This window comes from Papio anubis, chromosome 3 (genome assembly GCF_008728515.1).
Source record: "Papio anubis isolate 15944 chromosome 3, Panubis1.0, whole genome shotgun sequence".
NCBI lineage: Eukaryota > Metazoa > Chordata > Mammalia > Primates > Cercopithecidae > Papio > Papio anubis.
In genome coordinates, this window is record NC_044978.1 from 90,134,418 (window position 1) to 90,152,674 (window position 18,257).

The 18,257-nt window shown below is 38.2% G+C and overlaps 1 protein-coding gene across 5 annotated transcripts in view; it reads right to left on the reverse strand.

Annotated features, from left to right (window-relative positions):
- METAP1 (methionyl aminopeptidase 1) overlaps window positions 1-18,257 on the reverse strand; it is a 112,482-nt gene that overhangs the window by 76,345 nt on the left and 17,880 nt on the right. The window lies entirely within an intron of this gene.

Below are 18,257 nucleotides of genomic sequence, written 5' to 3' on the forward strand. Positions count from 1 at the left end.
TAAAACTTCTGAAGTCAGGCCTTCAGAGATCTGGAGCCTCAACCTTAACCCTCTTATAACACTCTTTCTCAGTAGGTACCCAACAACCATATAAGACTTTTGTGTAGAGGTCACATTTCTTTTCTTTGTCTTATATGGATAGCTGCCTAAAAATTTGATTTTGGGGGGATTGGAGACATAAATAAGAAAGGTAAACAATATAGCTTCTAGATGATAACATTGGACAGTATCCTCACAACCTTATGGAAGGCAATGATTCCTTAAAGAGGACAGGAAAACTTCACTTATTGAAGCCCACCCTTTCCCCCCTGCTCTGCAGACCGTCTTTGTCTTCTATCAAGTGACCATATGTGAGCACAGTCATGTCTTAACATTCTTTATTATTCTATTTGACTATCCCTTGCCTCTGTACAATACGGCCTTATTTACTGTAGCTTTATAATAACTTTTGATATCTGAAAGAGCAAACCCTCACATTTAGTTCTTTTTTCAAGATTGTTGCAGTCCTTAACACCAAGGGAGGCTGAGAGTATAAGAGCTCAAGAGGAAAGGGTACGTGCAGGGGTGGGATCCACGCAGCTCAGAATAGACTGTCAGAACCTACACAAGATGTGGAGGGGGTCCATGCAAGGAAACAGCTCAGCACTGAGACTGACTGCCAGAGCCTGACACACACCTCACCTTGCTCAGGTTCTGACTACCACCCTAGACGTCCTCTCTTTGGGAATTCCCTTTTCATCTTGGTCAGGCTCTAATACTCAGTATCAAGAGGGTGTCTCCCTGAAGGGGATGGCCTGGAGTAGGATGTCAGAGCCCCAGAACAATGATGAGAGTGTCTCTGCAGTGTAAGGTCCAGGCTGGGATGTTATAACCTGGGTATGGTGACAAGAGCATTACCACAGAGGGGCAGCCTGGCAAGGGGAGTCATCTGCTAAGTGTGATGAGGAGGGTGCCCACACAGGAGGAGGCTCAGGATGAAAAGTCAGAACCTGGTGGGGTCAGGAGGGTGTCCTCCAGGGGTGAACCAGCATGGGGAGTCAGAACCCTAGTGCGGTGAGGAGGAGTCCATGGGGAAAGGGGCAGGTATAGGGTGTCGGAGCCTAAGCCATATGAGGAAGTCATCGCTTAGAAAGGAGAGACTGTAGACCAGGCATGGTGGCTCACACCTGTAATCCCAGCATTTTGTGAGGCTGATGGTCACAACTACTTGGGAGGCTGGAGTGTGAGGATTGCTTGAGCCTGGGAGGTGGAGGTTGCAGTGAGCCAAGATCACGCCACTGCACTCCAGCCTGAGTAACAGAGTGAGACCCAGTCTCCAAAAAAAAAAGAAAAAGAAAAGAAAGGGAAGATTGATGTGGGATGTTGGAGCCCAAAGATGGTAAGAAGAGGGGTGCAGCAGCAGCTATGGAGATTGGTTTTATACAGGGATATCAATGAAGCGAATGAACATGCTAAGGATAATTTAGGCCAGTTTCTCACTCTCAGAGAAGGAAGTCACAAATATGGAAAGGGAGAAAATGAAAATAAACTGTGTAGTGTTGAACTGGATTTGGAGGAATCAGTGTGAACAACAGTTTTCAATATATATAGATGGTTATAGAACTAAATATAGATGTGAATATATATATTTATATGTGTGTATATAAATATACACATTCACCAGCTCTGTCCATTGAGCAATTCTGAGGTCTAAAACATCCCAATAGCCAGGATCATACCTAGTACCCTGATCTCAGCTTCTAAATATTAGACTCTGCTTCAAGGAACCAGGGCACCTTGAAGAAATGACTGATCTCTCAGCTGGGGCAAGAAAGCACAAAATCTGAAATATCCTATGCCAGAAAGCAAAAGTGATCAGATAATTGTGGGGACATATAAAACAAACAAGTATACAAAAGAACCAGAAAAGTATGCTTGATGAAGTTCCCACAGTCAAAATCACAGAGAATATTAGCACCAAAATAAATAATGATAGCAATAGGTTACAGCCTGTTGAAATAGGCTATGATTTCATACTAATAGTAAACGATGAATCATACTGATATAAAATGATAAATGAATAAACTGACAGTTTAATGAGAAATAGAATATTTACATAATCCCAAAGTACTTCCCCACAAAATGCTTATTAATTATAAGGTGAAAAGTAATTTGCGTTGATAAGCCAGGCAGACACGACCTTAATCAAGTAATCAAAGTAAACAATATCAGCAATGGGAGAAATTGAAACTGTGCTCTCCACATGATAGGTTCCAATAAAATGAATGTAGCATGACTTCTGTGATGCCCCTCCCAAAAATGCATAACTTGAATCTAATTATGAGAAAACATCAGACAAACTCAAATTGAGGAACATTATACAAACATGCCTTATAATTTTCAAAAGAGTTAAGGTCATGAAAATAATGGAAAGATTAAGGAAATGTTTTTGAATTTGTTATGGACTGAATGTTTTATGTCTTCCTCCCCAAATTCACATGTTGAAATTCTAACTCCCAGTGAGATGCTATTAGGAGGTGAGACCTTTGGGAGGTAATTAAGTCATGAAGGTGAACTTCTGGATGAATGAGATTTGTGCCTTCATAAAAAAGAGACAGGAAGGCTTGCTTCCTCTCTCTGTCTCTCTCCCCCCGCGGCCCCATATGAAGATATAGCAAGAAAGCACCCAATAAACCAGGAAGGATATCCTCATCAGATATCAGATCTGCAGGTGCCTTGATTTTGGATTTCTCAGCCTCCAGAATTGTAAGAAATAAATGCTGATTGTTTAAGCCATTCCATCTGAACTAAGACAGGGCTGAAGGACACTAATGAGACGTGATATTAACAATTAAGACACGGTTCTGAAATCGATCCTTTTGCTCTAAAGGACATTATTCCAACATTTGGTGAAACTTGAACGAGGTCTGAGGATTAGATGGTAGTAAAGTACCAATGGTAATTTCTTGATTTTTTTAGTAGTGTTTAGCTATGTAGGAGAATGTCCCAGTTGTAGAAAATATACTCTGAAGTATGAGGAACTGATGGGACATCAGGCTGGCAATTTACTCTCAAATGGTTTAAGAAAAAGTAATTTTTGTACTATATTTACAACTTTTCTGTAAGTTTCAGATTGTTTCAAGAAATGTTGCCTACCCAATGCAAGATATTTATAAAATAATGCTTTATGTATGCTAACTTGATGCATTTTTCTAGTGTATAGTACAATAAACTATTTTTTTAATTATGGGCAGAGCCAGTGCCTGACCCACAGATGTTGTGAAAATTGTCTGACCTATTCCGAGGAGATACCTTGACTTTGATTGAAATGCTTTAATTTTAGCATATGCATATTTTAATTCTACTGAAAAATAGTTTTTACAATTAACAAACAAATGTTATATACTTGTACATTCATTTTTGGATGTCTATGTGTACTGAGTAACAAAATAACAGAACAGAGTCACACAAATGCACATTTCAGCCGTGAGCTACATAAAATATATCTCTGTGTGCGTATATTCAATATCCATGGGATCATTAGACAATAGACATGGTAAATTGCATCTCCAATAATGGTTCTTACCAAGGAATTGCAATAGAATTAGCATGTTTTGCTGAAGACCCTCTAAAAGTCAGTATTTCCTTTACTGTATTGTCATAGAGTGCCTTTCCAGAATATGCTTTTTAAATTTTCTTTAAAAAACAGATTATGACAGGCTGTTTTTAATTCTGAACAAAGGCATCTTGTTCTTATTAAATTATAAAGAACTGAATGCATTTTAATAGCGGTTTTGATTAAATTATATGAATAACAAAATTTCTGTTAGTCTTAAATTACCAATGTGTATGTGGAATCATCATCAGGGATGATGATGTGCCTTACACATAACACAGGTTCTTAAAATATTTAAAATATGAAATTTGCATTTAAAACCATGTCAGAAATGGATTTTCAATAAATATTAGCTGATAAACATCTGTTAGTGCTTTTTTTTTTTTTGGAGACGGAGTCTTTCTCTGTTGCCCAGGCTGGAGTGCAATGGAGTGATCTCAACACACTGCAACCTCTGCCTCCTGGGTTCTAGCAATTCTCATGACTCAGCCTCCTGTCCTGCGTAGCTGGGTCTACTGGTGCACCCACCACCCCGGCTAATTTTTTTGTATTTTAATGGAGACAAGATTTCACCATGTTGCTCAGGGTTGTCTCGAACTCCTGAGGTCAGACAGGTGTGAGCCACCACCCCCTGCCTTATTAGTGCTTTTAAGAGGATGATTTTCTCACTTTGTAAAGAACATCTAGTAGATATAACAAACTAAGAAAAATAACAAAGAATATTTCTTTTCTTTTCTTTTTTCTTCTGAGATGGGGTCTCATTCTGTTGTGCCCAGGCTGGAGCACAGTAGCACAATCATGGCTAACTGAGACCTCGACCTCCCCAGGCTCAGGTGATCCTCCCACCTAAGCCTCTCAAGTAGCTGGGACTATAGCCACACATCCTCACACCCGGCTAATTTTTTGTAGTTTTTGTAGAGATGGGGGTTTCACCATGTTGCCCAGGCTGGTCTTGGACTCCTGGGCTCAAATGATTCACTCTACTCAGCTTCCCAAAGTACTAGGATTACAAGCTTGAGTCACCACACCCGGCCAATATGTCTTTTATAATAGCAATTTTTAAAATACCAACGAGTAGCTTGTTGAGAAATGGATTACTATCAGATGAAAACATTTAGAAAACTTTATTGAGAGACTTAAATAAATGGAGGGACACATATTTATATACAGGAAGACAAATTTTTCAAAAAATTCAGTTTGAGACTAGGCACAGTGGCTCATGCCTGTAATCCCAGCACTTTGGGAGGCTGGGGCAGTTGGATCACCTGAGGTCAGGAGTTTGAGATCAACCTGGCCAACATGGCAAAACCCCATCTCTACTAAAAATACAAAAATTGACTGGGTGTGGTGGCGTCACCTTTAGTCCCAGCTACTCCGGAGGCTAAGGCAGGAGAATCGCTTGAACCCAGGAGGTGGAGGTTGCAGTGAGCCGAGATCATGCCGCTGCACTCCAGCCTGGGTGACAGAGACAGACTCTGTCTCAGGAAAAAAAAAAAAGAAAAAAAATTATCGGTTTGTCCCAACTTAATATATAGGTTAGTTACAACTACAAAACCAGTGAGAAATATTGTTTTGTTAATTGTATTGAAATGTTTTAAATAATTTTTTTGAAGAAGGCAAAGATAGCCACAAAATTATGGAAGAGATATAAATTAAATGAAAAGCCTAATTCTACCATATAGAGATACTACCATAATAATAATGTAGTCCCAAAGGACAAAACAGTCTAGAAAGCAGAGTGGGAAAAATAAGAATATCTGAGTTCAAGAGTTCAAGTTCTTCTTGCTCTCTTTTTCTTTTTTTCCTTTTTTTCTTTTTTGTAGAGAAGAGATCCTGCTTTGTTGCCCAACCTGGTCTCAAACTCCTGGGCTCAGGCTATCTTCTCGTCTCAGTCTCTCAAAGTGCTGAGATTATAGGTGTGAGTCACCATGCTTGGCCATAGTTCAAGTTATAATTCATCTGCTTTGCAGTTAGTTTCTCCCTATCCTCTCCTATATATGATGATTTCTTCATATATGATGTCTAATGAAAATATGACAAATTCATGTAAAAGGGAAGAATGATTAAATAAATAATTTTAGAAAAATTAGTTAACAATTTGGAAAAAATCTTAAATGATGAATTGAAGAGCAAAAGTAAAAAATTAAAGATAATAAGATTAGCCAAAGAATAACTAGAAGAAATACAATTGGATATTTAGAATTTTCTAAAATTATATTTAAAAATTATTAAAAATGGAAGAATATGTCCAAAATTCAACTTTATCATGTATTTATTGAGCACCTACGACATTGCAAGCACTGTTCTAGGTTCTCGAGATACACCAATGAGCAGTAGACAACATAGAATTTATGTTTTTGAAGGTTCAGACAATAATCAAATAAATATCAGGAGTAGATAACTACTATCAAGAAAAAGAACATACAGGCTTATAAATAGGCATGAATCAGTGGGATATAATTGAGAGTTCAGAAATAAACTCATACATTTATTTTTCAAAGCATGAAAATAATCTGCTATGGTCTAAATGTTTGTGTCTCCACAAAATTCATCTGCTGAAACTTAATCCCTAATGTGATGGTATTAAGAAGTGGTGCCTTTGGGAGGTGATTAGGGCATGAGGGTTTCATCCACATAAAAGGGATTAGTACTCTTATAAAAGAGGCCCAAAGCCGGGAGATTGAGACCAGCCTGGCCAACATGGTGAAACCTTGTTTCTACTAAAAATATAAAAATTAGTCAGGTGTGGTGGTGCACACCTGTAATCCCAGCTACTTGGGAGGCTGAAGCAGGAGAACCGCTTGAACTCAGGAGGCAGAGGTTGCAGTGAGCCAAGATCTCGCCACTGCACTCCAGCCTGGGCGACAGAGTGAGACTCTGTCTCAAGAAAAGGAAGAAAGGAAGGAAGGAAGGAAGGAAGGAAGGAAGGAAGGAAGAAAACAAAAGAAAAGAGACCCAAAGGAGTTTCTTTACCCCTTCCACCATGTGAGGATACATAGAAGGCACCATCAATGACTAGTGGGCCCTCACCAGACACTGAATCAGTTGGCACCTTGAGCTTGGGCTTTCTCACCTCCAGAACTGTGAGTGATAAACTTCTGTTGTTTATAAATTACCGAGTTTAAAGTCTTTTGTTACAGAAGCCTAAAAAGACTAAGACACAAACCAAATATCCATCCAGTGATGAATGGACTTTGCTTTTTCCTAGAGACTAAGAACATTTTATTTTTTTTGCCTTTCCAACTTTTATTTTAGGTTCAGGGGGTACACGTGCAGGTTTGTTACATGCGTAAATTGTGTGTCATGGAGGTTTGGTGTAGCGTTAATTTTGTCACCCAGGTAATCAGCATTCTACCTGGTAGGTGGTTTTTCAATCCTCACCCTCCTCCCACCCATGAGTGGACTTTTTTTTAAGCAAGTGCTATATCCCTATAATTTATATCATTCAGCCATATGAAGAAATGAATACATGCTACAACTCAGATAAATCTGAAAAACATTATAATAAGTGAAAGAAGCCAAACATTTAAAAAACCACATATTTTATGATTCCATTTCTATGAAATATCCAGAACAGGCAAATCCATAAAAAATAAATCAGTGGTTTCTAGGGGTTTAGGGGAGGAGAAAATGGGGAGTGACTAAGGGTTTCTTTTTGGGTGGTAAAAATATTCTAGAGTTAGATAGTGATGATAGTTATACAGCTTTGTAAATATGCTAAAAGTCATTGAATTGTACACTGCAAAATGCTGTATTTTATGGTAGATTAATTATATTTCAATTTTAAAAATTTACTTTGCTCTGTGTCCTGTGGTTTCATGATTTAAAAAATAACTTTGAAGCAAAGCGAAAAGAAAAATAAAGATATAAAGGCTGACTCCTGGAAGTGCTCCCTCCTGAAAAGGACTTTACTGTTATTATTCCAATGTCTCTTGGTTTTCACACTTTTTCTGTCTTTTTTTATTCATACTTCTTGTTTAAAAGTTTGATGTTAGTCTTATTGCTTATTCAAAAGTAATTTTTTTTTTCTTCCAAATGGTTTTAAGATTTCTCTCTTTGTTTTTGGCTTTCAGTAGTTTTGCTATATTTGTACATAGATGTGATTTTCTTCGTATTTATCCCGCTTGGAGTCTAGAGCTTACGAATGCTTTGGATGAATGTCTCTTGCCAGATTTTGAAAATTCTTAGCCAATATCTCTCATTACAACACATGTTAAAAAATAACCTCCTGGCCGGGCACGGTGGCTCATGCCTGTAATCCCAGCACTTTGGGAGGCCGAGGCGGGTGGATCACCTGAGGTCAGGAGTTTGAGACCAGCCTGGCAAACATGACGAAAACCCATCTCTACTAAAAATACAAGAAAACAGTAGCTGGGCATGGTTGCGGGTGCCTGTATTCCTAGCTACTTGGGAGGCTGAGGCAGGAGAATTGCTTGAACCCAGGAGGTGGAGGTTGCAGTGAGCTGCGATCGTGCCATTGCACTCCAGTCTGGGTGATGGAGCAAGACTCTGTCTCAAAAAATAATAGTAACATAAATAAATAAAAATAAATTCCACTAAATTCCACAAACTTTCTCCTTCTCCTGCTCCTCCTCCAACAGGGTCTCACTGTATCACCCAGGCTGGAGTGCAGTGGTGTAATCTCAGCTCACTGCAGCCTCAATCTCCTGGGCTCAAGCCATCTTCCCACCTCAGCCTCCCAAGTAACTGGGACTGCAGGTGCATGTCACCACACCTGGCCAATTTTGTTTACTTTTCGTAGAGACGAGGACTCACTATGTTGCCCAGGCTGTTCTCGAACTCCTGGACTCAAGTGATCCTCCTTCCTCCGCCTCCCAAAGTGCTGGGATTACAGGTATGAGCCACCATGCCCAGCCCATGCCTTTCTTGGATGTGCAAAAAAGGTCTGGCCTTAACATAGACTGATGGATGACAATCCAAAGTGCTGAACAGCCCTACAAGATTCCTGCTCAATGCCATGGGCTTGAAAAAGAATGGAAAGAATGTGCATAAGGAATCCATAGTATCCGGGCAGAGAAAGAGTACAAGATAAAATCTGATGATTTCATAGTGTTTGTTTTGGCAGGAAACAATGTGATGTGTGAGTACCATCCAGAAGCAACAGAACAAGCTAGTAAAGGAAGTATACCTCTCCACCTCACGGATTCGGCAAGGGGATCCTAGGCCCTGAGCAGAGCAGCTGCTAATGGCTGGAGGCTGATTTTCATGTTCTCTATTCTCCACAGGAAACATTGTTTACTGAAAACGTTTTTGTCAAAGTGTGTAAAAAATAAAGGATTGCTCCATCCTATTTGTTATACTTTCTCTTGGATTATAATATACTTTTCTATAACGAGATTGCAACTTATTTTTAAATTTGAAAAAATGGCCGGGCACGGTGGCTCACACCTGTAATCCCAGCACTTGGGGAGGCCAAGGAGGGTGGATCACTTGAGGTCAGGAGTTAGAGACCTGCCTGGGCAACATGGCGAAACCCTGTCTCTACTAAAAATAGAAAATTAGCCGAGCATGGTGGCGCATGACTGTAATCCCAGCTACTTGGGAGGCTGAGGCATAAGAACTGCATGAACCTGGGAGGCGGAGGTTGTAGTGAGCCAAGATGCCACCACTGCACTCCAGCCTGGGTGACAAAGCGAGACTCCATCTCAAAAAAAAAATTAAATAAATAAATGAATTTGAAAAAATGCCTCTACCTGTTCCTAAAAAATTAGCATCTATAGAATAATAACTAACATTTTATGAACACTTACTACGTATGAGAGACTTTAAATATTTTAACTCATTTAAGAAGTTGCAGCATTCTTTAGTGTTTTCATCATTTTTTTTTTTTTTTTTTACACACACTTGGGCTGGGAAAGGGAGTCAGCGGATACAGTGGTATAAGTGTTGAGAATATAGTTGAAACCTTGGATATCCTATAAGTTTTTTTCCAATTTTTTTATTATGGTAAAATTATAAAATTTACTACTTTAACCATTTTTAAATAGTCAGGTGGCATTAAACATGTTGTTTTTGTTGTTGTTGTTATTGTTGAGTTTTAGGAATTTACTATATTTTCTGGATATTAATCCCTTATCAGCTCTACGACTCGTAAATGTTTTCTCCCATACTGTGAGTTGCCTTTTACTTTGTTGATAGTGTCTTTGGGTGCACAAGATAGTTTGATTTTCATGAAAAAAAGAGTTGAGGAAAGAAATTTAAAAGGCATAAATAAATGGAAAAATACCCCATGTTCATGGATTAGAAGAATTAGAAGAATTAATATTGTTAAAATGTCCATACTACTCAAATCAATCTACAGATGTAATGCAATCTTTATCAAAATTCCAATGTCATTTTAGAAAATATAATCCTAAAATTCATATGGAACCATTAAAAACAACAACAACAACAACAGAATAGCCAAGGCAATGATGAGTAAAAAGAACAAAGCTGGAGGCACCACAGTAACCTGACTTCAAAATATACTATATAGCAATTGTAACCCAAACAGCGTAGTGCTGGGAATAAAAAAAATAGACACATTAATCAATGGACCAGAACAGAGATCCCAGAAATGAACTCACACATGTACAGTCAATTGATTTTCAACAAAACTGCCAAAAATGCACAGTGGGAAAAGGATAGTCTCTTCAAGAAATTGTGCTGAGAAAACTGGATATCTATGTGCAGAAGAATGAAAATGGACCCTTACCTCACGCTGTATACAAAATCAACCCAAAGTGGGTTAAAGGTCAGAAACTGTAAAACTACTGAAAGAAAACATAGAAGAGAAACTTTGTAACATTTTTCCGGACATGATTTTTTTTTTTTTTTGAGTTGGTTCCCAAAGCACATGAAATAAAAGCAAAAGTAGACAAATGTGATGTCATCAAACTAAAAAACTTCTGCACAGCAAAAGAAACAATGAATAGCGTGAAGACTCAACCTACAGATTGGGAGAAAACATTTGTAAGCCAAAGCGCTACATCCAAAAGGAGGTAGTATTCAAAATATATAAGGAACTCAATAGTAAGAAAACAAAAAAATTCAATTTAAAAATAGGCAAAAAGGTCAAGCACAGTGGTTCATACCTGTAGTCCTAGCTACTCTGGAGGATGAGGGAGAATTGCTTGAATCCAGGAGTTTGATGCTACAGTGAACTATGATGGTGCCACTGCACTCCAGCTTAGGAGCAAGATCCTGTCTCAAAAAAAGGTTGGTGGGGACAAGGACCTTGAATAGATATTTCTCAAAAAAAAGAAGATGTACAAATGGCCAGTAGATAGGTGAAAAAATGTTCTACTTCACTAATAATTAGAGAAATGCACATTAAAACTACAAAGCACCTCACATATGTCAGAATGGCTAGTCTCAAAAAGACAAAAGATAAATGTTGGCAAGGATGTGGAAAAAAGGCAGCCCTGTACAATTGTTGGTGGGAGTGTAAATTAACGCAGCCATTATGGAAAACTGTGTAGAGGTTTCTCAAAAATTAAAAATAGAATTCGATATGATCCAGTAATCCAATTCTGGGTGTTTACTCAAAAATTTTGAAATCAATGTGTCAAAGAAATATCTGTACTTCCATGACCATTGCAGTGTTATTCACAGCAGCAATATTATGGAATCAATCTAAGTGTCCACCAACAGAAGAATGAATAAAGAAAATGTGGCACATACACACAGTGGAATACCATTCAGCTTTCAGTTATTTTCAACCACTTAGATGGAATTAGAGAGCATTATGCTAAGTGAAATAAGTCTGGCACAGAAAGACAAATTACTGTTTGTTCTTACTTAGATATGAAATCTAAAACAATCAAATTCATAGAAGTAGAGAGTAGAATGGTAATGAGATGCTGGAGGGTGGGGGACATGGGGAGATGATGGTCAAAGGGCTACAAGTCTCAGTTAGACAAGAGGAATAAGGTGGTTTTAAAAAGGTGGTGAGCATAGTTAATAATAGTGTATTGTATATTTCAAAATTGCTAACAAAGCAAATTTCAAATGTTCTCACCACAAAAGATAATAAGTTTTTGAAGTGATAAATATGTTAATTAACTTGGTTTAATTTTTCCACATCATATTCATAAATCGTAACATCATTTTGTACCCCACAAATATATATAATTATCAATTTATACTGAAATTTTAAAAATAAATTTCAATTACACATATATTCTATTACTTCTTCATGTGCCATATGGTTTCTAAGCTCTTTTCTATTTCTATCCTTTGTTTTCTCCAAGTTTTTGTTTGAATATTTCGGACAAAAAGCTGGAAATTGTACTGGGAGCCCAGAATATTGTTATTTGGTTGTTCTTTCTCCTAATATTGTAATTCAAAAAAGAAAAAAAACTCTCCTATTTCATGCCAAAAAGGCATACGTCTGACTGTCTGTGTTTGAGGCTAGGAGACTCAGAAGAGTTTATCTATTTTTCTTTTATTCTCCTACTCAGCTCCTGAAGTCACAGCTTTCTGTGCTCCAGATCTCCTATTTTCACTCTCATTTTCTTTGATCTTATGGGTCTGTACATATATTTTACTCTTTTGCTGCCTCTTTAATAAAATTTTGAGTAGAGGAGAAAATAAATGTATATGGTCATTTTACCATGTTTAATAGGAAGTCATATATACATATACATGATGCTATTCAATGCTGGCAAGCCTGCCACAAAGCAAAGCATTGTCATAGATTTCTGATGATAACACATTTTTTGAATGAATCTTTAAATTTCATTTCCTTTCTGAGAAAAAAGCCTAAATATAAAATCTAAAATTCAAAAATAAGAGTACTTTCCATACATAAAGATATAATAGCATACTTTATGAAAGTGAAAACGTAGGTCAACCTAAAAAGATCTGAGACTAGATAAATAAATCATGGAAACTGCAAGTAATGTAAAATTGTACTATACTTTAAATTTCTTTGTAAAGGTATATATTAGCATTCATAGAGAAATGCTAATATATATTGTTAACTGAAAAGGCAAGAATTAAAAAATTTTCTAAGGCCGGGCGCGGTGGCTCAAGCCTGTAATCCCAGCACTTTGGGAGGCCGAGGCGGGTGGATCACGAGGTCAGGAGATCGAGACCATCCTGGCTAACATGGTGAAACCCCGTCTCTACTAAAAATACAAAAAACTAGCCGGGCGTGGTGGCGGGCGCCTGTAGTCCCAGCTACTCGGAGGCTGAGGCAGGAGAATGGCGTGAACCTGGGAGGCGGAGCTTGCAGTGAGCCGAGATTGCCCCACTGCACTCCAGCCTGGGTGACACAGCGGGAGACTCCGTCTCAAAAAAAAAAAAAAAATTTTCTAAAAATAAACACAATCACAGCCAGGCACAGTGGACCATGCACATGTAATTCCAGGTACTCAGGAAGCTGAAGCAGGAATATCACTTGATCCCAGGAGCTGGAGGGCAGCCTAGGTAACACAGTGAAATCCCAGTTCTAAAACAATAATAATAATATAATAAAATAAATGAAACACACAACGCAAAACAAAAGAATAAGTATAGAGGAAAGGCCAGGCGCGGTGGCTCACTCCTGTAATCCCAGTACTTTGGGAGGCCCAGGTAGGGGCATCACTTGAAGTCAGGAGTTCGAGACCAGCCTAGCCAACATGGCAAAACCCCATCTCTACTAAAAATACAAAATTAGCCAGGCGTGGTGGCGCACGCCTATAATCCCAGTTACTTGGGAGGCTGAGACAGGAGAATCACTTGAACCCAGAAGGTGGAGGTTGCAGTGAGCCAACATTCTGCCACTGCACTGCCACTTGGGCAACACAGCAAGACTCCATCTCAAGAAAAAAAAAACATAGAGAGAGGAAACATACCTAAATATAGATAATACCTATCTTTAGTTGGACAACGACAGTTTTTTTCTTTATACTTTTCCAAATTTTCTAGTATCAATTAACGAATATGTACTTTCTTAAAATTAAGGGATTGAGGCCAGGTGCAGTGGCTCACATCTGTAATCCTAGCACTTTGGGAGGCCTTGGTGGGAGGGTCGCTTGAGGTTAGGAGTCATGACCAGCCTAGGCAACGTGGTGAGACTCCTGTCTCTACAAAAAATACAAAAATTAGCTGGGTGTGGTGGCACACACCTGTGGTTCCAGCTACATGAGACTGAGGCAGGAGGATTGGTTGAGCCTAGAAGGTTGAGGCTACAATGAGCCGTGATCGCATCCCTGCACTCCAGCCTGGGTGTCAGAGAGTGACCGTTTCTCAAAAAAATTTTTTTTTTTATAAATTAAGGGGTTGATTTTATCATTACACATTGTCTACATGAATTGAAATATCACACTGAACATCATAAGTACATACAATTATGTGTTAATTTAAAATAATTTTAAAAGAAGGGGAAAAGCTATTTTTAAAAGAAGGAACATTATTTTTAAACTTACATAGTATGCTATTTACAATAATGTAATGCCCACATTATTTGTCCAAACTTTTCTATTTCTTTTTAATTTATTACAAGGTCTAAATTTCAGTTCAAATATAACAATGGAGAATTCTACATCAGCATTTCTAAAAAGTAGCATGAGAAAGAGTTCTGGACTCACAAGCCTAACACACTGCAGGTACTACCCTTTCTACTTTTCACAGAAAACAACATGTTTCATTCTACAATTCAGCCTCAAAATTAGTTGACTAAAATTTTGTGCTACTACAATTCTACCATCTAAAATGCAATGCCTCAGATAAATATCAACCAGGCATTACAAAGTTTAATTGGAAATATGTGTTGCATATCTGGTTTTCCTCGATACCATTTAACAAATTAAAATGGCAAGTGGTGTCATCTGCTATTCCTTTGAGGTTAGCAGGAGATGCTGAAGAGTTGCTCGAATTGATTTCTGCTGACGTATTATACAATGTATTACAAAACTGTTCTAAGATTGATTATAGAGGCAAGTTGAACTAAAAGTAATTTTTTACAAAGTGGGTCTAGGGATGTGGTATAAAATAAGCACCATTCTGATTTCTGTCTTGAGTGCTTGTGACAAATTTAAAATAAGTGGAAAATGAGTAATTAGACTTAAGACAAATATCCATAAATTGTGGAATATTGGATATGTACATTAACACCAAAGCCTCATTGCAAAACTTTATTTCTCATTTGAACTGCAAAAGTAATACATCACACAGACTAGTAGTATCTAAAAACTTGATTCTCCAGGAACATGACATTTTTGTGTTAGGAAATAACCTTTTATATTCTGCTTGAGTTCATAACAACCCTTTTAGCAGAAAGAGGCCCAGAAAGAGGAATTCTTTCCTACCTTCCAGTTTGGGCTTAAATTACACAGAATAATTTGTCATGTCTTCCAAGTAGACAGCAGGAAAGACAACTACATCACACCAAACCAGCTTGGAAATGAAAGAAAAGCCTCTGTTTGATAGATGTTTATCAGCTTCTTACAAGCCCCTCTCCAGCTGCCGTTCCACACTGCTTAGTGGTACACTCACATGAAGTGAGTTTACTGATTTCTGTTGCTTCTTTTCTTAGCAAAATAGTACTTTTACATCAGTCCTTTCTGGTTACTCTATTTACATATCTTCATGTCTCTCAAAGGAACACACACCACATAGCATATAAATTAGGAATTGTATAGTATCCATTCACAGATTTTGATTTATGGCAGGACTCCATTTCAGCTCTATTCTGGGCATGTCTGAAAGCAGTGCAAGAGATGAGATCCACAGGGGCTAGCAGAGAAGTCTCAAAGGAGAGGTCAGACATGCTGCCGAGGTCAGAACGCCTTTGTGAGAATGCCACTACACCCAGCTGTGAGTCCAGCTGCTGTTGTGAGAATGACCACCGTGACTGTGTGATGCTATTTAATTAAATGTCTCTTGGTAATTCAAAAAGTGGCAATATGCAACCTGGGATTGCATAAGCCATCCACTTTGCTTTATCTCAGTCTTATCAGCATCAAAATGAATAATGCGATTGAATAATGCATTTCAGTCTCCTTCCGTATCTTACAGTTAAATCATATTTCTTCTCAAAACACTTGCTGCAGTTAGGCAAGTTTTTTTCCAATAATAGTCTTTACTACAAGAATATAAGTAATGTGTCTTTAGGGATTCTCAAGTAATTTTATATTCATTACTGTTTATTACATGTATTCTGATATTTTTTAATTTTTTAAAAAAATTTGTCGGTACATACTAGGTGTATATATTTATGGGGCACATGAGATATTTTGCTACAGACATATATTGCATAGTAATCACATCAGGGTAAATGGAGTGTCCATCACATCAAGCATTTATCCTTTCTTTGTGCTACAAACAATCCAATTATATTATTTTAGTTATGTTAAAATGTACGATTATTGTTGTACTGTAGTCATCCTGTTGTGCTAATTCATTCTAACTACATTTTTGTACCTGTTAACCACTCTCTCTTCAACTATCTTTCCCAGCCTCTGGTAGCCATCATTCTACTGTCTATCTTCATGAGTTCAATTGTCTTAATTTTTTAAGCTCCCACTATTCTGATATTTTTTACAAAGATGAACAGGATAGGCTTTCGATTCCTAACATCATTTCATCTTACTTAAAGCAATGCTATTGTCTATAAATACTTGAGTCTCTAATTTAGAAAAACTGAATAGGACATGCCATAAAACATTTTTGGAGGACTCTGAAAAATCTGATATTAATGAAACTGCTCTTTTAAGGCTTCTGTCCTCTTTGAAAATAAACAACAGTACAGGTCCCTGAACAGAATTATGTTATGCTCCTGATAGTTTGGAATGCTGAATAACATTGAAAGAAAATATTTACCCTAATAACATTTCTTTTTTCTTTTTCACTTAGGAAGTAAGCATTTGATGAATTTCTGGGATTGTTGAAAGAATCGTCCTTACTAATACTGTTAGTGATATTCAAAGATTGAAATGCAATCAACGGTTTAGTAAGAATATTCTTGGCTTAATTGAAAAGCTGGATTATCGGTCTCAATTCAGAAAATAAAGGAACAGATCCTAACATAAAGATATTTCACAGAATACAAGCAGAGAGCACTGCTTGTAAAAAAGCTAGACTGCCTGGCTAGAATCCTAGCTCTGCTGCTTACTGGCTATGTGATCTTTGAAATATTGTCAACTTTAACCATCTTAGCTTCCTTATCTGTAAAATGGGTATATTATTTGGAAGGGCGAACAGACTATACAGCATTTAGAACAATGGCCCACGGTTAGCAATACATAAGTGTTTGCTTTTAGTCTTCTTCTCACAGGGTCTGCCACGATTACAATTCCTTGTGAGGTAAGCTCAGAAAAGCTTGAGAACCGGCCGGGCGTGGTGGCTCACACCTGCAATCCCAGCACTTTGGGGGCAGAGGCAGGTGGATCACTTGAGGTCAGGAGTTCAAGACCAGCCTGGCCAACATGGTGAAACCCCATCTCTACTAAAAATATAAAAATTAGCCTGGCTTGGTGGCACAAGCCAGTAACCCATCTACTTGGGAGGCTGAGGCAAGAGAATCACTTGAACCCAGGAGGCAGAGGTTGCAGTAAACTGAGATCTCACCACTGCACTCTAGCCTGGGCAAGAGAGGAAGCCAGCTCAAAAAAAAAAAAAAAAAGAAAGAAAGAAAGAAAAGCTTGAGAACTCCTATCCCTGGCTGCAGCTTGGACCAGGCATAAGCAAATGATTCAGGAGTGATAGCCTTGCCCAACAGAGGTGGCCATGACTGAATGAATGGATCAATATTCTCTCTTACAAAGCTGAGTGTACAACACACAGAATAAGTCAGCAGTTTATCACGGGGGTAGAATTCAAAAAAAAGAAAAGAACAAAGCCAACCTTTTCTCACCCAGAGAAAAGGCAATGATCAGAAGCCATGAGACAATAAAAGCCAAGAGTAGTCAGAAACCATGAATGGCAAAAGCTAAGAAAGACAATGGAGAGAAGTCAGTTCATTGCTCAGTAGCAGGAATAGCAGCTACAGAGATTAGCTGAGTCACCAGAATGGTATAGGACTGCAACAGGAATCTACAGCAGCATGAGAACACAATGGCAAGAACTGGTAATATCCCAAATGACTTCCCAGATTCATTCCAACACGGGTGAAAGGACTGGCTGTAAGACAGAAATTTGTCTTCTTTACTTTAACGTCCCATTACCTAAGATTCCCTGAGCATGTCGTTTTGTCTTGTGATTAGAAAGAGCCTAACTGTCCTTGCAACCACTGTGATCCATTGAAACTCAGAAGTGAGCTTGATTCTTGTCTTTTCTGATAACTCAGGTATAGTGGGGAGGGGGGAAATATCAGTTCTCAGGTATAGATATGCAAAAAATTTTGTACATCAAGATACTTTCTGATTCTGAGTAATACTCCCCCACCCACAATTCTACCCAGCATGTAGAAATTTAACTTTGTTCATTCTTCAAGCTTGATGCCAGTCTCCCCACGGCTGTTCATGGTTCTGGAATCTTATGCAGTACCAGGGCATCAAGGAGGTAACAGAAAGACCCACTGGTCGTTGACCCACTCTTCATAGTCCTGTCCATGCTCTTTCTGAATCATCCCTTCAGGTCCAGTAGCACTTAGCTGCTTCCACACCAGGTTTGCAGCATGGGTATTTTTTGCCAAGGCTGAGAATTTCATACTTTGGGGTCTCTTGCTCTCTCC